A 27,477-nucleotide genomic window follows, 5' to 3' on the forward strand; every position below is an offset into this window, starting at 1 on the left:
TCCCAAAATTAAAATTAAAACAAGACGTCCCCACTCGTTGGAACTCCACATTTATAATGTTTGATCGCGTTTTAAAAACCAAACAGCCATTGATCGCGACCATAGCTTTATTAAATCTACAGGGTGAACATAATATAACAACAATCGATTGGGAAATATTAGAGAGCGCGGTTCAATTATTGCAGATATTTAATGAAATTACGGACGAAGTAAGTTCGGAAAATTATATAACAATTTCTAAAATTATTATATTCTCGCGCTTTATGACCGATCACGTTTCAAAATTTTTGCACACAAATTACAGACCTGAAATACAATCAATGGCTCGAGTAATTTGCGCTAATATTTCAAATCGGTTTTCCAATTTAGAATCGGTAGAAATTATAGGTCAATCGATGATTTTAGATCCGCGATTTAAAAACGAAGGTTTTTCGAGCGACGTTAAATTCCGGAAAATGTACCATTCTCTTGCCACTAAATTATCATTTATTCAAATTCCGAAAGCTTCGTTATCTACCGATGTTCCATCATCCACAACTTCTACTTCTAGTCTTTGGCGGGAATTCGATGCAAAAATTAAAACGTTAAACGCGAAACAGACCCCAGTATCTGCCAGTATAATTGAATTAGACAAATATTTGGCAGAACCTTTTTTAAATAGAGAAGCCAATCCGTTAGATTGGTGGAGAGAGAGGAAAGACTTATATCCCAGATTGTATGACGTTGTTTTGAAAAGATTATGCATTCCAGCCACTTCAGTTCCTTGCGAAAGGATTTTCTCTAAAGCTGGACAAATATTAGTTGACAGACGCAATAGATTAAAGTCGAGCAATGTTTCTATGATATTATTTCTGAATAAAAATTTACATTAATTAATTTCTTAAGTTCTAAGTAGCTTTAAACTTTAATCCTTCTCTAGTCTGTGATAAAAATTATTCATTTTGTTTTGTATTGGGATATATATATATATAGACGGCTTAGTTTTATTCATTATTAAATATTTAGTAATATAATTTCATTTCGTTAATCTTTCTTAGTTTATGTTCATTGTTATATTTTAATTTGTTTGCATGTACATATTTTAAGGTCCAACTAACATCATTGATACCTTTAACAACCTTATTTCCTTCCCATTTCATTTCCCCTCCTGGCAGGGTAACTTCAACCTCCCAGTGGTCCTGCTGGATATTAACAAAACTGCTTTGTTTTAAATCTTGTTCTTGTGTAAAGCTAATTTTATTTGATGTTGTCAATAACAATTAGATATTATATATCTTTTAAAACTGTTGCAAATTACATGTAGTTTTGTTATTAACTGATGAAGTTAAGTACTAATAAAATATTTAATAAATTGCATGATATTTGCACGAAAGCATAGGATAGGTACGGCAACTGGAATCGATGAACGAGTGTTTGGAATCGATTCCGACCCTGGAGTTGATTCAAATCCAATGATTCCACAGGCGGACTCGTATAGCCCATCACTAGTTGAGACAATTGCCACGATGATGACCGTGAGAAGGTTCTGTTTACACTTATTATTATGCACACTTATTGCCTTTTCTATGACTAAAACACAGCTGGGACCTATCTAACATTTTCGTTGTTTTACAATATTTTGTTGCACTTTTTACTGTTGAATTTTACAATGTATAGCTTTACTGATTAATCCTGATATTAAATTCATTAGATTTTAGACATGAAAAAGCTTACTGGTTATTCATTAGTCATACAATGAATATAATACGCCATTGAAAGTATCATAAAACCAGGTCACGTTATTAAATATCAATGGCGATCCTTAGTAAGAATAATTTAAATGTATAATGAGAACGATCTCTTAAATAATATTAATGTGATTTAAATGAATTGATAACTACATTTAACAAAGGTTTCATGGTGCATACGAATGAGATCGCATTTGGACCAATAGGCATCACTACCAAATGCCCCAGAACTATTGGTTGGCCAGTTTTATAATTTAGAGGTAAACCAAATAGTTCCGACTAAAATAGTTAATGTTTCGTGCTTAAAGATAATCGGTAAGAGTCTATTGTAAAAAAAAAAGTTTTTCAAAATCTATTCAATATCTAGGAAGTACCAGTGATTTCTAATGGAAGCTTAAGTTTACTAATATTTCAAATTTTTAAGGATCAACTATCTCATACCTTCTTTGATTAACTAGTAGTAATTAACTAGCTGATTAAAATGATTCCCGTCGTTTTAGTTGTTAATCTCAATAGAGTTTGCAGAACGTTCTCTTAAAATATTGTAGGATAAATTACAGAAAAGCAACTTTGATGATGAGTGCGTTTTAATTTTGTTTTTTGCTAAAGACAGTGATTTATTTTTGCCTTTACTACTGGGGAAAACGGTATTTCGTCCGGGAAAAGTGGTCTAGCCACTTATTTAAGGAACTCGGAGACAGGGATGTCTAAGGGAGCACAATAGTTTCTTTCCGTTGAAGTATGTTTAACTGTATAACACTGACAAAGAAACTATGACCTCTCTTAGATTTCAACATTCTAACTCAAATAACTGATTACATCATTCTAGCGGAATCATTGAAAGAAATAGGAGAAAGGTTTGTACAGAATGCGGGAAGTTTATTTCAAACATCTAGCAAAGTATGTAAGTTTTGTAATTTCGATGTTTTACAGACTTGAAATTTTAAATACATTTTTATTAAAACTGTCCGGTAGGACAGTTGTATAAGGGTTGATCGTCAAAAACTGCACGAAAAAGTGTAACGTTGAAAAACACCCAACTTTGACAATTTTTTTCTCTTTTTCTATAAAAGATAAAATTCCCAAATTTTCTTTAAAATAAAGGGCAAACCCTCCTTTATAATATTAATAAAATTAAATTTTAGGTAAATTAGATAACATGCGGTAGCTCTTTTCAAACAGTTATCTGGAAAAGGCATAAATTTAGATAGATATATACGGTACAGTGTAAATAAAAATATGACATAATTTAGAAAAATGGTTGAAAAAAAGTGAATCATTTAAGTATTCGCTCTGTAGGATGACGTCAATGTACATATAAGAATGAATGCGTCATCTATAGAGCTCAACCTATTAAACAAAAAAACAGTGGTGGGGTACAATTACTAAGTAATCTGTGTATAAAAAAAAGTAAAGTAATGCCTATTTTTTCGGGCGGGCTTTACGTCCAACTAACTACCAATTAGGTGTCGTGGACGGTGGCGACTAGCAAACATATTCTACTGTAAATTTCTTTTTTTAACCATTAAATAAAATCTAAGGCCTAAGACCGGGAATCGAACCCAGCAGCACAATACATATTAGCTTCGCAGGTCTCGCCTCTAACCGCTCGGCTACCGTGGCGCCTAATAATCTGTTTAATTATAAACAATAGCGAAATAATTATCTTATTCATACTTCTTTACTTGTGTTAACTCTATTTTTCTTTGCACGAGAGTTGATATATGCAATACTTATTTGAGAAAGAATTTAGATAGAATTTCTTTGAAGTAAAAGCATACATCTTTCATTAACGCAACACTGCAAAGAAAATAATTAGATAACTATTAGTTTAATAGAGTGATGCAAAACATTGATGAAGATCGTTTGTTTAATCATAGTTTTCGACTTTCTCTTAGGGGGCTGGATAGTGCTCAATCAGACTTCTTGCTGGAATTGACATGTCTCTCTATCAGTACACCCAGAATGATCTTAGGTAGAATCATGTGATTATAAAAAAATCTACATCAATACAATGCTCTTAATGCAGCCTGTTAGAGGATGATCTTTTAAGGAACTCTTTTATATTATAAATCGTAACCTATATGGCCAAACTAATTGACAGCAATAACTTTTATCTATGCCAATAATTCGGTTTCACATAATAGTATTGATCAAGCTACCGTTAAATCATCAATACTATAGACTTCAATTCAATATTATTGTGAATGTCGAAAGATATTGGCAATAATATTGACTTTAAGGTCCACTTTCCATTCTCTGAACATCCCACTATCTTTGTAGGTCATCCATTTGCAAAAGGATGTTGTGACATTTACCCAGATAATTTTCTGGGACTTACCCAGATTATCTTTTAGCTTATTCGGATAATCTTCTATCTTTTAAAGAACAAATATCTTGTAAACCTAATTACAATTAGAAACTAGGTTAATTACTTTTCCACTATTGTTGTTCAATAGATTTGACCTACATTAAAATAGTTTTCAACCGTCACCGTAATAATCATTATCATTTAGTTATCGCGTGTTGCAGATATGTTTGGATGAATTATGGAGTTTTAACGAGGCAATCGAAAATTCATGGAGATAATACACAAAAACGATTAGCGGGAAAATTCAGATCTTTTAAAAAGAAGAGATTGCTCCAACTAGAACTGAAGGGAATCAGCACAGTGAACTTCTTTTGTATGAAAAACTTTTCTTTTTTTTTAATTTAAACTGAAAGCGCTTTTCCAAATTTCCAGGGATTTCGGTAAAAACGTCCAGTTAGTAAAATTTAATATACTGAAATGACCTTTTAGGGAAGAGCATTATTTCCTTTCCTCCCAAAGAACCCCTTAAATACATATTCCCGGAAATAGATGTTTTAACCAAAAGTTAAAGATTAAGAAGTCTGTAATCAGGAATTGCTGGCCAATTTGTTGTGATGGATTTTATGCTCACAAAATATAAAATTTAAAAATTTCTAGACCAATGCCAATAATAATATTTTTTTTTTTATTTCAAGGAAACTGTAAAATATATGGCAAACAGTAAAAAATCAATTAGAATTTCTCCAAGAATGAGTTTTAAAGATTCAAGAATTAAGTGATATTTTAATCTGTAAAAATTATTATAAGTTTAACAAAGTAAGTTGAAATCTGCAATAAATTAACAATAAAGAAAATTTTATTTCTTAATCCCAAATCAAGAAGCATTATACTAAATAAAATAAAGCTTAAAATTTAGGTATGACTGGAATAATTGGTAAAATAATTCATTTTAAGCGGAAAAATAATATTTGTAAAGATAAAATGTATTTATTTATTAATTTCTTTAATAAAATGTACATCAAGAGACGAATAAATGTATACTTATTTTTACACGCAATCGTAATTTAAGGGTTTTAAATAATTGCTATCACTATTTAAAACCAAATAAATGCACTAATAAGTTTAACAGTAAGTGGCAATTTAGTTCAAATATCAATCAATTAGTTCAGTGGTTCTTAACATTTTCATAGACGCGGAACACAATTAAATGTATATATTTTTCTCGCGGAACACTAACATTAAATAATTTGAAATTCGGTATTTAGCAAGTACTTAAAATTAAATTCAAATTAAAAAAAAGGAACAAATTTTTGTTTTCGTATCTTTCACCAGTTTCTAAATTTCAATACATTTAAAATTGAAATTTCGCGGAACACTTGGACCATATTCGCGGAACACCGGTTAAGAACCACTGCTTTATATCTTCTACATTTATAGATCTGTGCACAAAATAACTATAGTTTATAATTGAAAAAAACAAAGTGTACAAGACAACAAAATTTCATACGAATACGCGGTTCACAGTGGGAGATATAGAACGGCCATAATTTTACAGAATTTCATGACCCATAAAATTTTCAACCCTTTATATCTTCTACCTTTTTAGATCTGTGCACAAAATAACTATAGTTTATAATTGAGGAAAACAAAGTGTACAAGAGAACAAAATTCCATATCAATACGTGGTTCACAGTGGGAGATATAGAACGGCCATAATTTTACAGAAATTCATGACCCACAAAATTTTCAACCCTATATATCTTCTACCGTTTTAGATCTGTGCACAAAATAACTATAGTTTATAATTGAGAAAAACAAAGTGTACAAGAGAACAAAATTTCATACGAATACGTGGTTCACAGTGGGAGATATAGAACGGCCATAATTTTACAGAATTTCATGACCCATAAAATTTTCAACCCTTTATATCTTCTACCTTTTTAGATCTGTGCACAAAATAACTATAGTTTATAATTGAGGAAAACAAAGTGTACAAGAGAACAAAATTCCATATCAATACGTGGTTCACAGTGGGAGATATAGAACGGCCATAATTTTACAGAATTTCATGACCCACAAAATTTTCAACCCTTTATATCTTCTACCTTTTTAGATCTGTGCACAAAATAACTATAGTTTATAATTGAGAAAAACAAAGTGTATAAGAAAACAAAATTCCATACCAATACGTGGTTCACAGTGGGAGATATAGAACGGCCACAATTTTACAGAATTTCATGACCCACAAAATTTTCAACCCTTTATATCTTCTACATTTATAGATCTGTGCACAAAATAACTATAGTTTATAATTGAGAAAAACAAAGTGTACAAGAAAACAAAATTCCATACCAATACGTGGTTCACAGTGGGAGATATAGAACGGCCACAATTTTACAGAATTTCATGACCAACAAAATTTTCAACCCTTTATATCTTCTACATTTATAGATCTGTGCACAAAATAACTATAGTTTATAATTGAGAAAAACAAAGTGTACAAGAGAACAAAATTTCATACGAATACGTGGTTCACAGTGGGAGATATAGAACGGCCATAATTTTACAGAATTTCATGACCCATAAAATTTTCAACCCTTTATATCTTCTACCGTTTTAGATCTGTGCACAAAATAACTATAGTTTATAATTGAGAAAAACAAAGTGTACAAGAGAACAAAATTCCATATCAATACGTGGTTCACAGTGGGAGATATAGAACGGCCATAATTTTACAGAATTTCATGACCCATAAAATTTTCAACCCTTTATATCTTCTACCTTTTTAGATCTGTGCACAAAATAACTATAGTTTATAATTGAGAAAAACAAAGTGTACAAGAGAACAAAATTCCATATCAATACGTGGTTCAAAGTGGGAGATATAGAACGGCCATAATTTTACAGAATTTCATGACCCACAAAATTTTCAACCCTTTATATCTTCTACATTTATAGATCTGTGCACAAAATAACTATAGTTTATAATTGAGGAAAACAAAGTGTACAAGAGAACAAAATTCCATATCAATACGTGGTTTACAGTGGGAGATATAGAACGGCCATAATTTTACAGAATTTCATGACCCACAAAATTTTCAACCCTTTATATCTTCTACCTTTTTAGATCTGTGCACAAAATAACTATAGTTTATAATTGAGAAAAACAATGTGTACAAGAGAACAAAATTCCATACGAATACGTGGTTCACAGTGGGAGATATAAAACGGCCACAATTTTACAGAATTTCATGACCCAAAAAATTTTCAACCCTTTATATCTTCTGCATTTATTGATCTGTGCACAAAATAACTATAGTTTATAATTGAGAAAAACAAAGTGTATAAGAAAACAAAATTCCATACCAATACGTGGTTCACAGTGGGAGATATAGAACGGCCATAATTTTACAGAATTTCATGATCCACAAAATTTTCAACCCTTTATATCTTCTACATTTATAGATCTGTGCACAAAATAACTATAGTTTATAATTGAGAAAAACAAAGTGTACAAGAGAACAAAATTCCATATCAATACGTGGTTCACAGTGGGAGATATAGAACGGCCATAATTTTACAGAATTTCATGACCCATAAAATTTTCAACCCTTTATATCTTCTACCTTTTTAGATCTGTGCACAAAATAACTATAGTTTATAATTGTGGAAAACAAAGTGTACAAGAGAACAAAATTCCATATCAATACGTGGTTCACAGTGGGAGATATAGAACGGCCATAATTTTACAGAATTTCATGACCCATAAAATTTTCAACCCTTTATATCTTCTACCTTTTTAGATCTGTGCACAAAATAACTATAGTTTATAATTGAGGAAAACAAAGTGTACAAGAGAACAAAATTCCATATCAATACGTGGTTCACATTGGGAGATATAGAACGGCCATAAATTTACAGAATTTCATGACCCACAAAATTTTCAACCCTTTATATCTTCTACCTTTTTAGATCTGTGCACAAAATAACTATAGTTTATAATTGAGAAAAACAAAGTGTATAAGAAAACAAAATTCCATACCAATACGTGGTTCACAGTGGGAGATATAGAACGGCCACAATTTTACAGAATTTCATGACCCACAAAATTTTCAACCCTTTATATCTTCTACATTTATAGATCTGTGCACAAAATAACTATAGTTTATAATTGAGAAAAACAAAGTGTACAAGAGAACAAAATTTCATACGAATACGTGGTTCACAGTGGGAGATATAGAACGGCCATAATTTTACAGAATTTCATGACCCATAAAATTTTCAACCCTTTATATCTTCTACCTTTTTAGATCTGTGCACAAAATAACTATAGTTTATAATTGAGTAAAACAAAGTGTATAAGAAAACAAAATTCCATACCAATACGTGGTTCACAGTGGGAGATATAGAACGGCCACAATTTTACAGAATTTCATGACCCACAAAATTTTCAACCCTTTATATCTTCTACATTTATAGATCTGTGCACAAAATAACTATAGTTTATAATTGAGAAAAACAAAGTGTACAAGAGAACAAAATTTCATACGAATACGTGGTTCACAGTGGGAGATATAGAACGGCCATAATTTTACAGAATTTCATGACCCATAAAATTTTCAACCCTTTATATCTTCTACCGTTTTAGATCTGTGCTCAAAATAACTATAGTTTATAATTGTGAAAAACAAAGTGTACAAGATAACAAAATTTCATACGAATACGTGGTTCACAGTGGGAGATATAGAACGGCCATAATTTTACAGAATTTCATGACCCATAAAATATTCAACCCTTTATATCTTCTACCGTTTTAGATCTGTGCACAAAATAACTATAGTTTATAATTGAGAAAAACAAAGTGTACAAGAGAACAAAATTCCATATCAATACGTGGTTCACAGTGGGAGATATAGAACGGCCATAATTTTACAGAATTTCATGACCCATAAAATTTTCAACCCTTTATATCTTCTACCTTTTTAGATCTGTGCACAAAATAACTATAGTTTATAATTGAGAAAAACAAAGTGTACAAGAGAACAAAATTCCATATTAATACGTGGTTCAAAGTGGGAGATATAGAACGGCCATAATTTTACAGAATTTCATGACCCACAAAATTTTCAACCCTTTATATCTTCTACATTTATAGATCTGTGCACAAAATAACTATAGTTTATAATTGAGAAAAACAAAGTGTACAAGAGAACAAAATTTCATACGAATACGTGGTTCACAGTGGGAGATATAGAACGGCCATAATTTTACAGAATTTCATGACCCATAAAATTTTCAACCCTTTATATCTTCTACCGTTTTAGATCTGTGCACAAAATAACTATAGTTTATAATTGAGAAAAACAAAGTGTACAAGAGAACAAAATTCCATATCAATACGTGGTTCACAGTGGGAGATATAGAACGGCCATAATTTTACAGAATTTCATGACCCATAAAATTTTCAACCCTTTATATCTTCTACCTTTTTAGATCTGTGCACAAAATAACTATAGTTTATAATTGAGAAAAACAAAGTGTACAAGAGAACAAAATTCCATATTAATACGTGGTTCAAAGTGGGAGATATAGAACGGCCATAATTTTACAGAATTTCATGACCCACAAAATTTTCAACCCTTTATATCTTCTACATTTATAGATCTGTGCACAAAATAACTATAGTTTATAATTGAGAAAAACAAAGTGTACAAGAGAACAAAATTTCATACGAATACGTGGTTCACAGTGGGAGATATAGAACGGCCATAATTTTACAGAATTTCATGACCCATAAAATTTTCAACCCTTTATATCTTCTACCGTTTTAGATCTGTGCACAAAATAACTATAGTTTATAATTGAGAAAAACAAAGTGTACAAGAGAACAAAATTCCATATCAATACGTGGTTCACAGTGGGAGATATAGAACGGCCATAATTTTACAGAATTTCATGACCCATAAAATTTTCAACCCTTTATATCTTCTACCTTTTTAGATCTGTGCACAAAATAACTATAGTTTATAATTGAGAAAAACAAAGTGTACAAGAGAACAAAATTCCATATCAATACGTGGTTCAAAGTGGGAGATATAGAACGGCCATAATTTTACAGAATTTCATGACCCACAAAATTTTCAACCCTTTATATCTTCTACATTTATAGATCTGTGCACAAAATAACTATAGTTTATAATTGAGTGTACAAGAGAACAAAATTCCATTTCAATACGTGGTTCACAGTGGGAGATATAGAACGGCCATAATTTTACAGAATTTCATGACCCACAAAATTTTCAACCCTTTATATCTTCTACCTTTTTAGATCTGTGCACAAAATAACTATAGTTTATAATTGAGAAAAACAAAGTGTACAAGTGAACAAAATTTCATACGAATACGTGGTTCACAGTGGGAGATATAGAACGGCCATAATTTTACAGAATCTCATGACCCATAAAATTTTCAACCCTTTATATCTTCTACCTTTTTAGATCTGTGCACAAAATAACTATAGTTTATAATTGAGAAAAAAAAAGTGTATAAGAAAACAAAATTCCATACCAATACGTGGTTCACAGTGGGAGATATAGAACGGCCATAATTTTACAGAATTTCATGACCCACAAAATTTTCAACCCTTTATATCTTCTACCTTTTTAGATCTGTGCACAAAATAACTATAGTTTATAATTGAGAAAAGCAAAGTGTATAAGAAAACAAAATTCCATACCAATACGTGATTCACAGTGGGAGATATAGAACGGCCACAATTTTACAGAATTTCATGACCCAAAAAATTTTCAACCCTTTGTATCTTCTACATTTATAGATCTGTGCACAAAATAACTATAGTTTATAATTGAGAAAAACAAAGTGTACAAGAGAACAAAATTTTATACGAATACGTGGTTCACAGTGGGAGATATAGAACGGCCATAATTTTACAGAATTTCATGACCCATAAAATTTTCAACCCTTTATATCTTCTACCTTTTTAGATCTGTGCACAAAATAACTATAGTTTATAATTGAGAAAAACAAAGTGTATAAGAAAACAAAATTCCATACCAATAAGTGGTTCACAGTGGGAGATATAGAACGGCCATAATTTTACAGAATTTCATGATCCACAAAATTTTCAACCCTTTATATCTTCTACATTTATAGATCTGTGCACAAAATAACTATAGTTTATAATTGAGAAAAACAAAGTGTACAAGAGAACAAAATTCCATATCAATACGTGGTTCACAGTGGGAGATATAGAACGGCCATAATTTTACAGAATTTCATGACCCATAAAATTTTCAACCCTTTATATCTTCTACCTTTTTAGATCTGTGCACAAAATAACTATAGTTTATAATTGAGGAAAACAAAGTGTACAAGAGAACAAAATTCCATATCAATACGTGGTTCACAGTGGGAGATATAGAACGGCCATAATTTTACAGAATTTCATGACCCATAAAATTTTCAACCCTTTATATCTTCTACCTTTTTAGATCTGTGCACAAAATAACTATAGTTTATAATTGAGGAAAACAAAGTGTACAAGAGAACAAAATTCCATATCAATACGTGGTTCACATTGGGAGATATAGAAGGGCCATAAATTTACAGAATTTCATGACCCACAAAATTTTCAACCCTTTATATCTTCTACCTTTTTAGATCTGTGCACAAAATAACTATAGTTTATAATTGAGAAAAACAAAGTGTATAAGAAAACAAAATTCCATACCAATACGTGGTTCACAGTGGGAGATATAGAACGGCCAATATTTTACAGAATTTCATGACCCACAAAATTTTCAACCCTTTATATCTTCTACATTTATAGATCTGTGCACAAAATAACTATAGTTTATAATTGAGAAAAACAAAGTGTACAAGAGAACAAAATTTCATACGAATACGTGGTTTACAGTGGGAGATATAGAACGGCCATAATTTTACAGAATTTCATGACCCATAAAATTTTCAACCCTTTATATCTTCTACCTTTTTAGATCTGTGCACAAAATAACTATAGTTTATAATTGAGAAAAACAAAGTGTATAAGAAAACAAAATTCCATACCAATACGTGGTTCACAGTGGGAGATATAGAACGGCCACAATTTTACAGAATTTCATGACCCACAAAATTTTCAACCCTTTATATCTTCTACATTTATAGATCTGTGCACAAAATAACTATAGTTTATAATTGAGAAAAACAAAGTGTACAAGAGAACAAAATTCCATATTAATACGTGGTTCAAAGTGGGAGATATAGAACGGCCATAATTTTACAGAATTTCATGACCCACAAAATTTTCAACCCTTTATATCTTCTACATTTATAGATCTGTGCACAAAATAACTATAGTTTATAATTGAGGAAAACAAAGTGTACAAGAGAACAAAATTCCATATCAATACGTGGTTCACAGTGGGAGATATAGAACGGCCATAATTTTACAGAATTTCATGACCCATAAAATTTTCAACCCTTTATATCTTCTACCTTTTTAGATCTGTGCACAAAATAACTATAGTTTATAATTGAGAAAAACAAAGTGTACAAGAGAACAAAATTCCATATTAATACGTGGTTCAAAGTGGGAGATATAGAACGGCCATAATTTTACAGAATTTCATGACCCACAAAATTTTCAACCCTTTATATCTTCTACATTTATAGATCTGTGCACAAAATAACTATAGTTTATAATTGAGGAAAACAAAGTGTACAAGAGAACAAAATTCCATATCAATACGTGGTTTACAGTGGGAGATATAGAACGGCCATAATTTTACAGAATTTCATGACCCAAAAAATTTTTCAACCCTTTATATCAGTGGTTCTTAACCTTTTCATAGACGCGGAACACAATTATATGTATATATTTTTCTCGCGGAACACTAACATTAAATAATTTGAAATTCGGTATTTAGCAAGAACTTAAAATTAAATTCTTATAAAAAAAAAGGAACAATTTTTTGTTTTCGTATCTTGGCTCAGTTTCTAAACTTCAATACATTTAAAATTGAGATTTCGCGGGGCACTTGGTCCATATTCGCGGAACACCGGTTAAGAACCACTGAATTAGTTTTTGAAACTAGTATTTATTGTATAATTACTGCGTTTTTATACATTGCAATTTGTTTTAATACCTAATCATTAAAGTTACTGAAAATTTACTTTATAAGTTTTACTTTCTCTTACTGCTTAGAGAGAAAGATCGTGCAGATTTTGGATTTCGAATGGTATAAGTAATTTTGAGGTTTCAGGAGTCCAAATTTTTGGTTTGATACCCTTCGAGGCCGCGTTATAAGATCTTTTGGACATCCCAATTTTTTTTTGTATATTTTTTTAATAAATATGAATTAATTTTATGAATACGAATTTTAATTCATTAACTATGAAACAGAAGAGCTCAAGAATTCACGATTAGAAGGATAGTAAAGAGAAAAATAATACCTTGAATACATTATTTTCTCACGGCTAAAATAATAGCCTTGTTTTGGATGCCCAGTATCATCGAGTAGTTAGCTAATTTTCTGAATTTATAATTAAAGGAAAAAGATAACATTTTCTAATAATTATTTTGGCCAATAATAATCTAACGAAATTTGTTTGAAGGAAAACAAGTAAAAAAAAAACTAAGGAAAAAGTAAAACATTATTTTGCAGTTTTCATTTTTTGTTAATAATTGTGAGAATAAGCTATTTCAAAACCTTTATTATTTAATGCATATGTACTTGAATTTATGTTTTTAATAAAGTAATTGCCTATTGTTTCAGGTGCGGCTTTACATCCAACTACCAATTAGGAGTCGTGGACGGGGAAGCACATACTTCACTATTAACATTTTTTTTGTCCAACAAATAAAAAGAAGCATTACGCGGGATTCGAACTGGGAATCTCCCATTTACAAAGCCACGCTTCTTACCCATTTGACCCACAACTGCCCCTTTTATTCATTACACCAACACTTTAATTATAGTTTTAATAATCACAGACATGTCCCCGTTCATTAAAGTGGATGCAATGGAGCCTTTTCAAGCCTTTATTCTGGATTATAAGAATGTAAAACGGTGCTGGGCTCCAGTTTAGTGGATGTAATTGAGTCTTTACAACCATTCCCAGCAACGGTGCTGGGAGCCAGTTTAGAATGGCTATAAAGTCAAACCTAGTCAGTAACAAATTTACTAGAGAATCCCTCAGATTTTAGAGCTTATCAAAAAGTGTGCAAAAGCAAAAAGATAATGTTGTGCGTTGAAGCATAGCTCAATCCAAGCTTCAGAAGCTAAAAGATGTTTCGGAGGAAGATTTTTACAGCTCCTGAACTGGAAAACCGAGCGGAGAAGAAGAAGTATTTGAAATGGATAACAGAAGTTAGAGGGTAAATCGACGCAAATCAAAAGCGTTTCGAGAAAGATAAGTTATAATGAATCGCTTGTTTGAAGCAAGCTTCAGGATTGAAGAATTAGCTGAAAAAGTCCTGAATATAAAGCATGAAGTGGAAGTGTGCAGAGAAGAAGAAAAGTAGCAATGCTGACCACAGTAATTGACGAATGTCCATTCCTTCTTAGATTCTCTTCGGCTGAGGGAGCTAACCACAATGCAGAGAGGGTAAATCGTCTTCTCTATTCGATATTAATGAGCCTAAGAAAGGATAGCAACAATATTTGACGCGGAGGAATAGGGTATTTTCTTGGCTGGTTGGTTGTTTTTTTTCAGAAATTAATATTTATTAATAGTCAAACAGTTGTTTGCTATCACCCCTAAAAAATATATATAACACAGGAGTATCTTCAGCTGTCATGCTCTGTTATTAACCTCCAGGAACATTAGTTAATCGTAAGACAATTTCATTCATTCTACCTTTCAACTGAACTAAAAAGAACCTTTCAACTGAACTGATTACATGAAGAAGAAAATATAAAAATATTCTACAGAGTCTGTGTGTGTGATATAACATCGAGCCGTATTTGGGATTGGTGTTGAAATCCAGGGATCTTCTTAAGTTAAAAACAGTCTTTTTAAATTTTATCAGAAGTTTGCGAATGATGGAATGAAAATATTTCCTCTAAACCTCAATTTTATCTTTCTTTTTCTTATTTTTTTTTAAAACTTATTCACTACTATTCCTACTTATTACAACATACTTTGGAATAATTTTCAATAAAAACTACACGACCCTCACAAGAAATAAAATCCCAGAATTGTTATTTATTTCCAAATTTTTCTAACTCCTAGAAGTATTAAGATAAGTATTTGCATAAACATAATGAAAACCTTAAACCGCTGATCTTTGAAGGACATCGATAATGCACTGCCAAAAATAGAAAAAAAAACACTATACCTTGTTAATTTCCCTGTTAGCACTAAGATTAGATAAGATTTTTTCAAGCACTAAGTTTTATTATTCCCTATTTTTAGCTCGCTAATTGTTAAGTGCAAATTTCATACGCATATTAAACAAAAAGCTAAAAAAGACAACAAAGATTTGAATTTATTTAAATTAGTTTTTATGAAACATTCATTGTGTGCTAATTGCAGTTCAGAGGAACATGAAATCGCTCACCGTTGGAGTTCCGGCTTTCTGAACAATAAAATGTGGTATGAAACAGCACAACCTCGTCCAACAACAATGATTATGATACTAATAAATTGCTAATTCTTAACTCCTAATAACCAAACTTAGTAATGCCCAGTTTTATACGGAATTTAGTTCATATTTAAAGAATGTTTACCTCTACAATTGAGAGAAATTGCACGTTTCTGGAAACAATAGCTTAGTTGATACAGTGAGTTAAATTTTAAGGAATCATATTCAAATTTTAACTCATATCACGCGATGCAATGCCCATTATTCAATGAAATTTTGTTGACATGAAAAGAATCTCCGTACTGGACGGATGTTTTACATATTTGATGAACAGTGTAACTACATATTTCTAACCTAACCCAGCTACTTAGCTACAGTACTAAACTTAATTGCGAAATTTAGTTGAAAATTTTGTAAAGTAATGAACACGGCAAGTGAGGGTCTGATCATTTTTTTTTTATTCACCAAGTGATAAATCTGAATTTAGAATAAAAGTAAAATTAAAAATAATTGAATGAAATCAATCAGTTTTGTAAAAATGCCTTTTTGTATTGCGCAGGGGAAATATTCCACACAGATATAAATCTCGGGAATCTGAGTCACTACTCCTTAGTAACAAAATTAAATATTTAGGAAATCTATCTAACACTGAAAGTCAATGTTGTATTTGGTGGTATTAAAAAATATTTGTTATGAATGTGCTATGTAATGAAACAAATCCAAAACCACTATTTCTTTTTCACATTAAAAAGTTTTTATTATCTTCATTAAAGTGCTTTCAACTACCTGATTACGTAATGTGATGAATTAAAATATTATCCGATAAAATTCTCCATTTATCCACCAGGATTTTGCGTTAATACTGTCTACTTTTATTATCAACATTATGATAATAAGTTATCGTAATTTATCAGGTATTAATTCCTGAGATACTCGTGCGTCAAGAGATGTGAATTCTTGAGAAATAAGAATGGTAAATAAATCCCATCTCATTAGCAAATTCTACACTATCCTGTGAAAACTTTTGCCTACCATCTTCGCTCCATTTTTATCTTAAAAGTTAATAGGTTTTAATAAATAACAACAATTTGCAGAAAGTTACCTACTTTCTTAGTAAATATAATGAATTTTGCCACTCAGTTTGAGAAGTAAATATGTTGAGGATTTTTAAAAAAGAGCAAATAGTGTTGCAATCAAATCACAATAATTCAGAAATATTATAAGATGTGGTGTATAGGCCACTTTTCTCAAATGAAGACTATACAAAATCTTGCTGCCCTCTTAAAATTCTTTTATTTAACCTCTGCTAGTACATTCCCAAGTAAAATGACATTTGACACCTTAGATTTGAATACACCTCATTTTCAAAATTCTTACTTAAAAGAAAAATCTAGCAATAAGAAAGTCCTTATATTACTAATTACAACATTATTCTTCCTATTCTTGAATGCCATAATGCTGGATTTTTGGCCGAATAACAGAGATTAAAACGAGGTTTTTTAAGTGGTTGAAGTAACTACGAAATAACAGACCCTTCTTGCTTCTTAAATGAATTCTGTGAAATGGACGCGTTACATTGTTGCAGAAGTTTGTTCAGAACGGACTGGAAAATCTTTCATAGGCAGATTTTTGTGTGTGTGTATGATCTAATTGTAGGCAAATTTTGCGAAATGAAACTATGTGTGTAGATGTGGTTTCGGAGACAAATATTAGTCCGCTACAAGTGTTCGCTTCTACTTTTGCTTGAAACAAGCAATACCACAAATTCTGGGCATGAATACAAATCGAATACGTAAGTAGGTAAAAGGAGATATTAAATAAAACTGTTGAATGATGCCAAACTAGAATGTGATTTCTCACTGATGCAGAATATCCTGAACAAAGTTATCTTAACCTTTTAATATACAGCGGAACTCAGTGTTAAATATTCAATAACAGTGGTAAAGTTAAAACAACCGTCTATCCCAAAATTAACATCAAACTGTTAATTGATAAACTGTTATCAAACTAATATCAATTATTTGAGAAACAATTTTGATTAATCAAGTAAGAGCTTATTGTTTAAAATAAGGCGGTAACTTTTAGGTTTAAATTGCAAAGCTTGTATGCAGGGTAAAAATTAGATGTACTGTTATGTAAGAAAGACTAATATGTTCACGTACACCACACATGAGAATCTATTGTTCCAGATAAATATGAATTAAATAGCTGGAATCAGTAACTCCAGCAAGTACGAAGGAGAGTTCCTAATGCCTTGGCAAGAGAAGATTCAATTCAAGACATTTTGTTGGAAAAAAATGATGGTAACTGGTTGACATAAGGTGATGCGAAGCGAGGCGATGCAGAAGATTGATTTCTCTAATAGATATTACATTTACAAAAATCTAAATTAATATTAAATAAATAGAGACTTCTTTTACATACAATTATTCATTCTCACTCGTAAATGAGGAAGAAATGTATTTGTGTGTTTTTATCAATAATAATTTTTTGTTTGGTTAGTTCTCGATGCTTGTATTGGATTTTATTGTTGATACTTACAGCATCGGATTTACTATGCCAGTATTCTTTATTCATGTATGAATAATTTATTACAATAAAGTACGTTTTTCTTGTATCTACCTTATTCTCTCACGATGTATCCTTGTAGTAAATAGTATTACAAATAAATAATAATTATATAATTTTGTTAATTTTAAAACAAAAGTGATATTTTTTGAATATTTTATAATAGCCATAAAAAAGTTGATTTTCCCAATCATTTTGGAATTTATTAGAACAAAATATGACATAATTATATGACTTATACTGATTATTCCAAAATTAGCTTTTGATTCACTGGTATTATTTTAATTATTCTATTATTCGAATTTGCAATAGAAAAAAAAACTTGTAATACTACCAATATGAGAGAGTAACGAACAATGGGTCAAGGATGGTCCTGACATACAAGAGTACAGAGACCATGGACTACATAAGTAAAACTTTTGTCTCAATGTCTCTTCAAGTACTAAAAAGACATTTTGACATAAAACTATTTCACTCATTTTTCCCCCAATTTAAGGCTGAGGTCATTGGCGCCTGGAGCCTTTCTCAGAGCTTGTGACTCCCTTCAAAACAACTTTATCCATTGATTCTCACCAGAAGGGAAAATCTAAGAGCAATAAGCTGATTGGAAGTTGGAATATCTGCGTGGCAATCAAGTGCAATAACTACAGACCTAAAATTAATTTGTCTACTATTGAAATGAAATTTAAAAAAACAAATACTACGCATTTACGAGGGTCGTTTGAAAAGTCCGTGCAAAGTCAGAGAGATAGCACCACTGGCGCGTATCGAGGTTATGTTTAGTTAGTAGCATCTCTTGGAAGAACACACACCAATTTTCAGCCAGATCGGTCTATTTCTTAGTGTTTGGCATTCGTTTGAATCGAGGAAGTCGAGTGATTTTCAAAAAATGGACGAAAAAGAATTTCGTGTGTTGATTAAACACTACTTTATGAAAGGCAAAACGCCTCAGGAGACTAAAGAGAAGCTTGATAAACATTATGGTGACTCTGCACCTTCGATTAGAACAGTTTATAAGTGGTTTCAAAATTTTCGGAGTGGCCATATGGGCACAAGTGACGCTGAACGTTCTGGACGCCCTGTTGAGGTTACTACTCCAGAAATCATTGATAAAATCCATGATATGGTGATGGATGACAGAAGAGTGAAGGTGCGTGAGATTGCTAGTGCTGTGGGCATCTCGAATGAACGGGTACATAATATTTTGCATCAACATTTGGACATGACAAAGCTATCCGCAAGATGGGTGCCGCGATTGCTCACGCTTGACCAAAAACGAAATCGTGTGAAGTGTTGCAAGGACGGTTTGCAGCTGTTCCAGAAGAATCCGCAGGACTTTAAGCGTCGTTTCGTCACTGTGGATGAAACATGGATACATCACTACACTCCTGAGACCAAAGAACAATCTAAACAATGGGTTACCAAGGGGGAATCTGCGCCAAAAAAGGCGAAGACCGTTCCTTCGGCCGGAAAGATTATGGCGACTGTCTTTTGGGATTCGCAAGGAATAATCCTCATCGACTATCTGGAAAAGGGTAAAACTATTACAGGTGCATATTATTCATTGTTATTGGACCGTTTGAAAACCGAGCTGCAAGAAAAACGCCCACGATTAGCCCACGACGAAAGTCCTTTTCCATCACGACAACGCACCAGCTCACACCTCAGCAGTTGTGGTCGCAAAATTAATGGAAATAGGGTTCCAACTCGTTTCACATCCCCCCTATTCTCCAGACTTGGCTCCCTCGGACTACTATTTGTTCCCCAATATGAAGAAATGGCTGGCGGGAAAAAGATTTTATTCAAACGAGGAGGTGATTGCAGAAACGAATGGCTATTTTTCAGACTTGGACAAATCCTATTATTCGGTAGGGATCAACAAACTAGAGCAGCGTTGGATGAAGTGTATAAGCCTAAAAGGAGACTATGTTGAAAAATAAAAAAGGTTTACCCCAAAAAATTAAGTAGTTTTTATTTTTGCACGGACTTTTCAAACGACGCTCGTAATATTTAAAATTTCAGTATTTGAAACTGCCATAAAAAAAGAAGTTTTCTTGAGACCCCTTTCAACACAAAAGCGAGCTTTGTAAATTGTTCCATCCTTGGAAGAAGTTGGACGATGAAAAATTTAAACACTTCGATTTTATGAAATTTTTCGACGAAATAAAGTTAAATATATGAATTAAAATCAATATTCATTTTTCAGTTCAACAAAATGGACTGCACAAGTTTTAAATCATACTGCCTATTGTTCCCTTCTATGCAGTTTATGTAAATCATTAATTGTAATCCTCAATATCAGTATTGCTTAATGCTAAAACAAATGCTCTCAAATAAAGAAATAAAGATAATACAATTTAATTACCCTCTTTTAACTAATGGAGAAATAAAGTTCTAGTAATAATCTTCAAATAATCTTATCTTATTTATTTATTTATTTACTGTGTTTTACAATACCTTCTACAGTTAATCTACAATTGTAAAATTGCATGTTTAACCATTTTACTAATTAACAATGGTTATTTTGATTTCGTTTAATTGTTAATTAAATGATATTGTTTAATTGGTTTGATTTATTTCTTTTTGTAAAGAAACAAACAAATAAGAATTCTTTTTATTTTGAATTTCAACTTGAAATAATCAACAAAACTGTAAATTTTGTGCAATGCATTTAAAATTATGTATTAAATCCAACAGTGTTCAAATTGAAGGTAACGTAGTTACTTTCTAGAAAACTTCTTCCTCGAGATGCTTAAAGCCCTCATTTTTTTTGGACTACCTTGGGTAATTTTTGACGGGGTTAGTATAATTTTACTATGAAAGTAGGTGGTATTGAATTTTTCTCTGTCTCCAAAACTGCTTAGTGTTATCAAAGTGAAGTTGAATTACTGTCATGAAGATGGGTTTAAGCGTTTTATCTTTATTATTTGAATAATAAACTAGCCAGCCTTATTCGTTTAATACTCATTAATGAATCACAAACTTTTGTTATACCCTAATAATTCTATTGATTACTCATTAAAATAAATGACCTCACATTCATAACTAGACTGAAAAATTTGTGAAATTCATTCTAATAACTTACAATTAGATTTACGCATTAAAGTGGTAACAAAATCGGTCAGCAAGTTTGAAATTACATCATACCGAATAAATATACATGATTTGCTGGAGATTTTCTACTGTCTGTTGAATATAATGCAAAATCTCTGAGATCGACAAGGCGACTGAAGGGACATTAAGAATTAGTTTCGACAGATCAAAGCCACTGTTTAGCTAAAAAAAAAACTGGCCTCCTAAAATTGCAGATAAAATTTTTTAAACCAGTACCAGCTGATAGCTAATTACTTAATGGTGCTTTGGATAGTTTCTGTAACAGCAGACAGCACAAAAATAAAAAAAGAGTCGGTCAAGGCCTGTCCAAATTTTGAAGTTTTTTGAGTTTTCGCCAAAACAGGTACTTTAGCAACAGTGATAGCCATATGAATAACTAATGCGCTAAAAAGTTAGCAACAAAAAAGATGTCGATATTTCGACTATATGGGGGGCTGGAGTATTGTCATTAATAGAATTTCGCAATTGGAATTCATTCGTATTCTTTGCTTTTCATTTTGGTAGAGGGCGGTAAACAAACCGATTACCTCAAATCGGCCGCCAGACTAGAAAAGGTTCAGGAAAAATAATTTATTTTTTGTGTTCGGGGACCTTAAAACACATTTTCATAAAAACTCAATTTCATAAATAAAATCAATTTTCATAAAACGATTCTGACTTTATTGCAGCAACTGAGCCTATGCCATAGTAAATAATAATTTTAATAATAAAATAAACTGAAAAAAAAACTAGATAATTCAATTAAATAGTAGTAATAAAAGAATTAAAATTAAAGAACATCATTCACAATAAACCTGTGCCAATGTCTGCGTTAACACTATTAAAAATTATCCTTATATAACATTAGATAATACTTTAGTGAAAGAGGAGAACCATAGGGGTCAATTTCATAATATTTAAATGAAAGACCAATATTTTTTTAGTGCGGTGACTCAACAACTAATTGTTCGTAATCGATTGAAATTAAGACTATATACTTGCATTCTTCTCAGATCTTACCAGTAGTTTCTAGTGGCATTCAATTTTAGTTACTATAAATTTGCAATATTTTTTATTGTATTTAAACTCTTTATAAGAATGTTGTGAAGTGACTAAACGGCAGGCTTCATACCGCCAATAATTTAACTAGTACGCTGAAGTTGTAATGTAAAAAAAAAGTAAAACAAAAGAAAATGTACCTATTTTTCCAGGTGGGCTTTACATCCATCAAATTAGATGTCATGGACAGAGGCGACTAGCAAACGTACTTTACTATGAACTTCATAATATTTAACCATTAAATAAAATCCAAGGCCAAGACCGAGGAATCGAATATGGTATCCAATGTACGTTCTAACATTAACCTAGCCTCTCTACTTGCTTTCATAGCACCTGTGCAGCAAATTGCAGCAGTAATCTATATCAATTAATTGATTTGCAATAATAGTGTAATTTCTTTTCGGAACTGCTCTAATTAGAGGATTTTTTTTTTCACTCTTCTGGCAGAAATAAATGTGAAAAAACATTATGAATTCCCCATAAAATTTCTTTGAAGAAAAAACATGTATATCTTGTTTTTATTGTCACATTTTCTCAAAATGAACTATACTACGAGTCATATATTTAAAAATATTCTAATCCATATTTTTTTTCTAATTCAATTCAATGAATGAACAGGATAACTAACCATCTGAACATAATTTTAAAACATACTTCTTACACTTCTGCTGGTAGATAAATAACTCATGTGATATGAACATTGAGTTTTGATTAAAAACAATAAAAAGATTGTGTGGGCGTTATGGTAACATTCCACAAGTATTACTTGTTGCAAACAACTCAATAGATAGAACATTAAATATATGAAATCTCTTTTTCTTTTCTTTTTTTTGTGAGAATTGTTTTATTAAATAATTATTTGATAGATTTGTATTTTTGTAATTAATAGGAAATTGCTGCAGAAAAATCAGTCTTTTATATGATTATAAGCATCTTTCTTCGCTCTGTCAAGAAGGTTAAAGCAAAAGAAAAACCCAAATCGACGGAGCATAAGGCCATCCTTATAAAATTATATGGTATGTCCACATGTGCTTTCAAAAATTAGCGATTTAGAACTGCATGGAGAGATCTTTCCCCAAGTCATCCTAAATATTGCCCCTTTTCATCAACTTTTTCGCTTTCCTTCTAATGACGGCAGAGTGACAATGAGAAATGACTGAGTCAGCAAGTTTAAAGTGAGAAAGTTTATAACGTAAGTAAAGTCGAAATCTCTACACCAAACTAATGATAGATGCAAGTGCGAAACCAGTAAGGGATACAATAAACATGTGTTACTTCGGATAAATTCAAAGATATCCAGCACGGCGAATCTAACCACATTTTCTAATTATTCTGTTTGTTAGATTAGTTGTACCAAAGAATGCATTTTATACTTTTTGGTCTATATTTTGCTTTATAGCTTATTTTTAGTATACAACGAATCTCTTTTGATAATAATAACCCAGGAAAGTAAGGAAAAAAATGTGGTTCGCTACACCTGTTTCTACCGTAGCATACTGATCCACAAGTAGAATTCACCTGGTTCACCTTGGCTTTTAATTCACCTGGGCCAAAACTATAAGGAAGCGAGCATTCATTTTTTTTACCACCGTATCGGTTACCTAACAGGTATCACACATCATTAACAAGTAAAAACATAAAATACATGTTGCCTTGCAAATAATTTCAGCAACTGCAAAAATATGAAATAAATGAAACTAAAAACTTGATTAACTTGCTAAATACAAATTAATAATGATAAATGAAGAATTCTTGTTCAGTTATCAGAATTATTAGCTTTAGGGTTATAAGCTTTTTTCTTTTTCTTTATCGTAAGTTTTAATCTTTGATTTACAAATGAGAGATCTATTCTAATCTATTTAAAGGAAGAATACAATTGGGTTACGTTTTTGAAAAAGCAAGTTCTATATTTAACAATCATGTAAATGTGCTGTGCTTGTCTTTGATTATAAAACAAAAATCTCTGTGAAATCGCTCGAAAGACTTCTACAATTGTGGTCATCTCAAGCATGGAAGTATTTCTGGATTCACGAATATGTGTGTACGAGGATCGTTTGAAAAGTCCGTGCAAAGTCAGAGAGATAGCACCACTGGCGCGTATCGAGGTTATGTTTAGTTAGTAGCATCTCTTGGAAGAACACACACTAAGTTACAGCCAGATCGGTCTATTTCTTTGTGTTTGGCATTCGTTTGAATCGAGGAAGTCGAGTGATTTTCAAAAAATGGACGGAAAAGAATTTCGTGTGTTGATTAAACACTACTTTATGAAAGGTAAAACGCCTCAGGAGACTAAAGAGAAGCTTGATAAACATTATGGTGACTCTGCACCTTCGATTAGAACAGTTTATAAGTGGTTTCAAAATTTTCAGAGTGGCCATATGGGCACAAGTGACGCTGAACCTTCTGGACGCCCTGTTGAGGTTACTACTCCAGAAATCATTGATAAAATCCATGATATGGTGATGGATGACAGAAGAGTGAAGGTGCGTGAGTTTGCTAGTGCTGTGGGCATCTCGAATGAACGGGTACATAATATTTTGCATCAACATTTGGACATGACAAAGCTATCCGCAAGATGGGAAGCCGCGATTGCTCACGCTTGATCAAAAACGAAATCGTGTGAAGTGTTGCAAGGACGGTTTGCAGCTGTTCCAGAAGAATCCGCAGGACTTTAAGCGTCGTTTCGTCACTGTGGATGAAACATGGATACATCACTACACTCCTGAGACCAAAGAACAATCTAAACAACGGGTTACCAAGGGGGAATCTGCGCCAAAAAAGGCGAAGACCGTTCCTGGCGACTGTCTTTTGGGATTCGCAAGGAATAATCCTCATCGACTATCTGGAAAAGGGTAAAACTATTACAGGTGCATATTATTCATCGTTATTGGACCGTTTGAAAACCGAGCTGCAAGAAAAACGAAAGTCCTTTTCCATCACGACAACGCACCAGCTCACACCTCAGCAGTTGTGGTCGCAAAATTAATGGAAATAGGGTTCCAACTCGTTTCACATCCCCCCTATTCTCCAGACTTGGCTCCCTCGGACTACTATTTGTTCCCCAATATGAAGAAATGGCTGGCGGGAAAAAGATTTTATTCAAACGAGGAGGTGATTGCAGAAACGAATGGCTATTTTTCAGACTTGGACAAATCCTATTATTCGGAAGGGTTCAACAAACTAGAGCAGCGTTGGACGAAGTGTATAAGCCTAAAAGGAGACTATGTTGAAAAATAAAAAAGGTTTACCCCAAAAAATTAAGTAGTTTTTATTTTTGCACGGACTTTTCAAACGACCCTCGTATTGCAGACATTCTAGTGATTGTATGACACCTCACGTTTCACGCTGCTCCTCTTCTAGCTCTTGTACGACCGGCTACAATCATTTCATTGAACTCAGTGAGTCAATCACTGAGAAGCGTACAGACATGTACGTGCTCAGAAGATCTGTTTAAAACTTCACAGAAAAATTTCCTTTCCACCAATACGATTAAATTAAAACATCTGATGCCTCATGATTTTCTCTAACCCTATTTTTTTAAGGGTATTATTTGTAGAACAATTAGCATCCGGTTTCTCCACACTTCTTCAAGAATTTGACGTACACTCCCTTAATATGTAATTTCTTGCAATAAATTTACTTCTTGTTAGTAAAGTATGGGTGATATAACAGTAAAATTGACTGAAATAGTAGAGAAATCGTAGAAACTAAAAACCAAAACTTTTCAGAAAATCTGCCTTTTATTTTAGAGTTTTAATACCGTTATTAAATATGAGCATCTTGGAAATCAATGGATGAGAACAGAATATTTAATGTGGCCTCTCCTCTACTTGCCACAGCCGTGATGAGAGATGCCAGCCAGTGCTGGAACTCATCAGGTGTTACTATCTTCCTTGATCACAGAATAGAAGGAGGTCATTGCCATTTTAAGTAGCAAGATGGGTGCAAAGTAGCTGAGAGAGCTTGAGTCTCTAATGATGAATGAATAAACTAAAGTGTGGAAGGTAGCGAAGCGTGTGTGGTGTAGTTTGCAAATGAAAGAAGTACACGTTGAAGTCTTAACAGCAGTGTAAGAGTTGAAAACATAGAAACGAGCACTAACGTTTTACGTGAACTTTGTAAACTGAATTCTCTGACTGGAAGGTTTGGCGTATTCACCGTAGTACCTCACCTTACAGACATATCGGTCTTAATATATTGTAAGCTGGAGGAAGACCCAAGAAGTTGTCTCAGTGGATGTTTAATTCTTTAGTGTGATAGGTAAATGTAATGTATTTTAAACAAATATAATTTGGGTGCACTTATTCGTATTTCAATTTAATCACCATTCAGTAATGAGGTTGAGGTAGTGCTGCGAATTTTTAATGGTCTTCAAAATGGTCTGGTTTGGAGTGTAGTGCAACAAATGCAAACTAACATTCTATTTACTGTGTATTCCGGTCAATTCAGTAAAGTAACTAAAGGTAAAGTAAAGAAAGGTAAATTGAGTTGAGAAGAATGTACGATCTATAGTTTCTTTCCCATCAATATCATCTTTCAGATCTTTCAACAAAAAATTTAAGAAGTAAATTTGTCTGAATTAAGTAAAAATATGAACTACAAGAAGGTACTGCGGAAGGCTCATGTGGGACACTATTGAACAAGGAAGTACATGAAAAAAGTGTTAATTTTATAAATAATTATTATTTCTTCGCGTAAACATTTTCCCTTTTTAATGTCTTTACTTAATGATTAATCAATCAAACACGAATGTTAACAACCTATCCCAGTTCATTTTTTACGAGTACTTTCATTTGAACATTTAAATTGAACTATTAATAAACGGCTATCATTACGATGATAAGCAAAAACAAAAATTTTTTTTTAACTCAATAACGCAAATTTTAATCAAATAAGGATAAATGTCCAACAATTTCTTGTTCGGATTTTATTTTGACAAGAAAGTACAAATTAAACTTATCAATGATATAAAAATATTTATCATACGATATATGCACTTAATGTTGGCGTTTTTTTTTATAAAAATGATATCATGTTCTCTAAGAACAAGTTGAAAATTTTTGTTTGAATAAGCAGTTTTATTTGCGGACAAGTTATAATAATATAGCAGT

At 31.9% G+C, this 27,477-nt stretch overlaps 1 protein-coding gene and 1 long non-coding RNA gene across 2 annotated transcripts in view; one reads left to right on the forward strand and one right to left on the reverse strand.

The window, feature by feature from the left end:
• The window catches only part of LOC141456275 (alpha-tocopherol transfer protein-like), a 39,734-nt gene that overhangs the window by 10,115 nt on the left and 2,142 nt on the right, over positions 1 to 27,477 (reverse strand). The gene's annotated exons all lie outside the window — the stretch shown is intronic.
• On the forward strand, positions 1,800 to 5,061 carry LOC141456279 (uncharacterized). The gene is made up of 3 exons (XR_012459686.1): positions 1,800 to 2,042; positions 4,260 to 4,411; positions 4,734 to 5,061. It is a non-coding gene; the product is annotated as an uncharacterized lncRNA (long non-coding RNA).

This window comes from Rhodnius prolixus, unplaced genomic scaffold (assembly GCF_049639745.1).
Source record: "Rhodnius prolixus isolate KJV_2025 unplaced genomic scaffold, Rpr scaffold_4, whole genome shotgun sequence".
In the NCBI taxonomy this organism is placed as follows: domain Eukaryota; kingdom Metazoa; phylum Arthropoda; class Insecta; order Hemiptera; family Reduviidae; genus Rhodnius; species Rhodnius prolixus.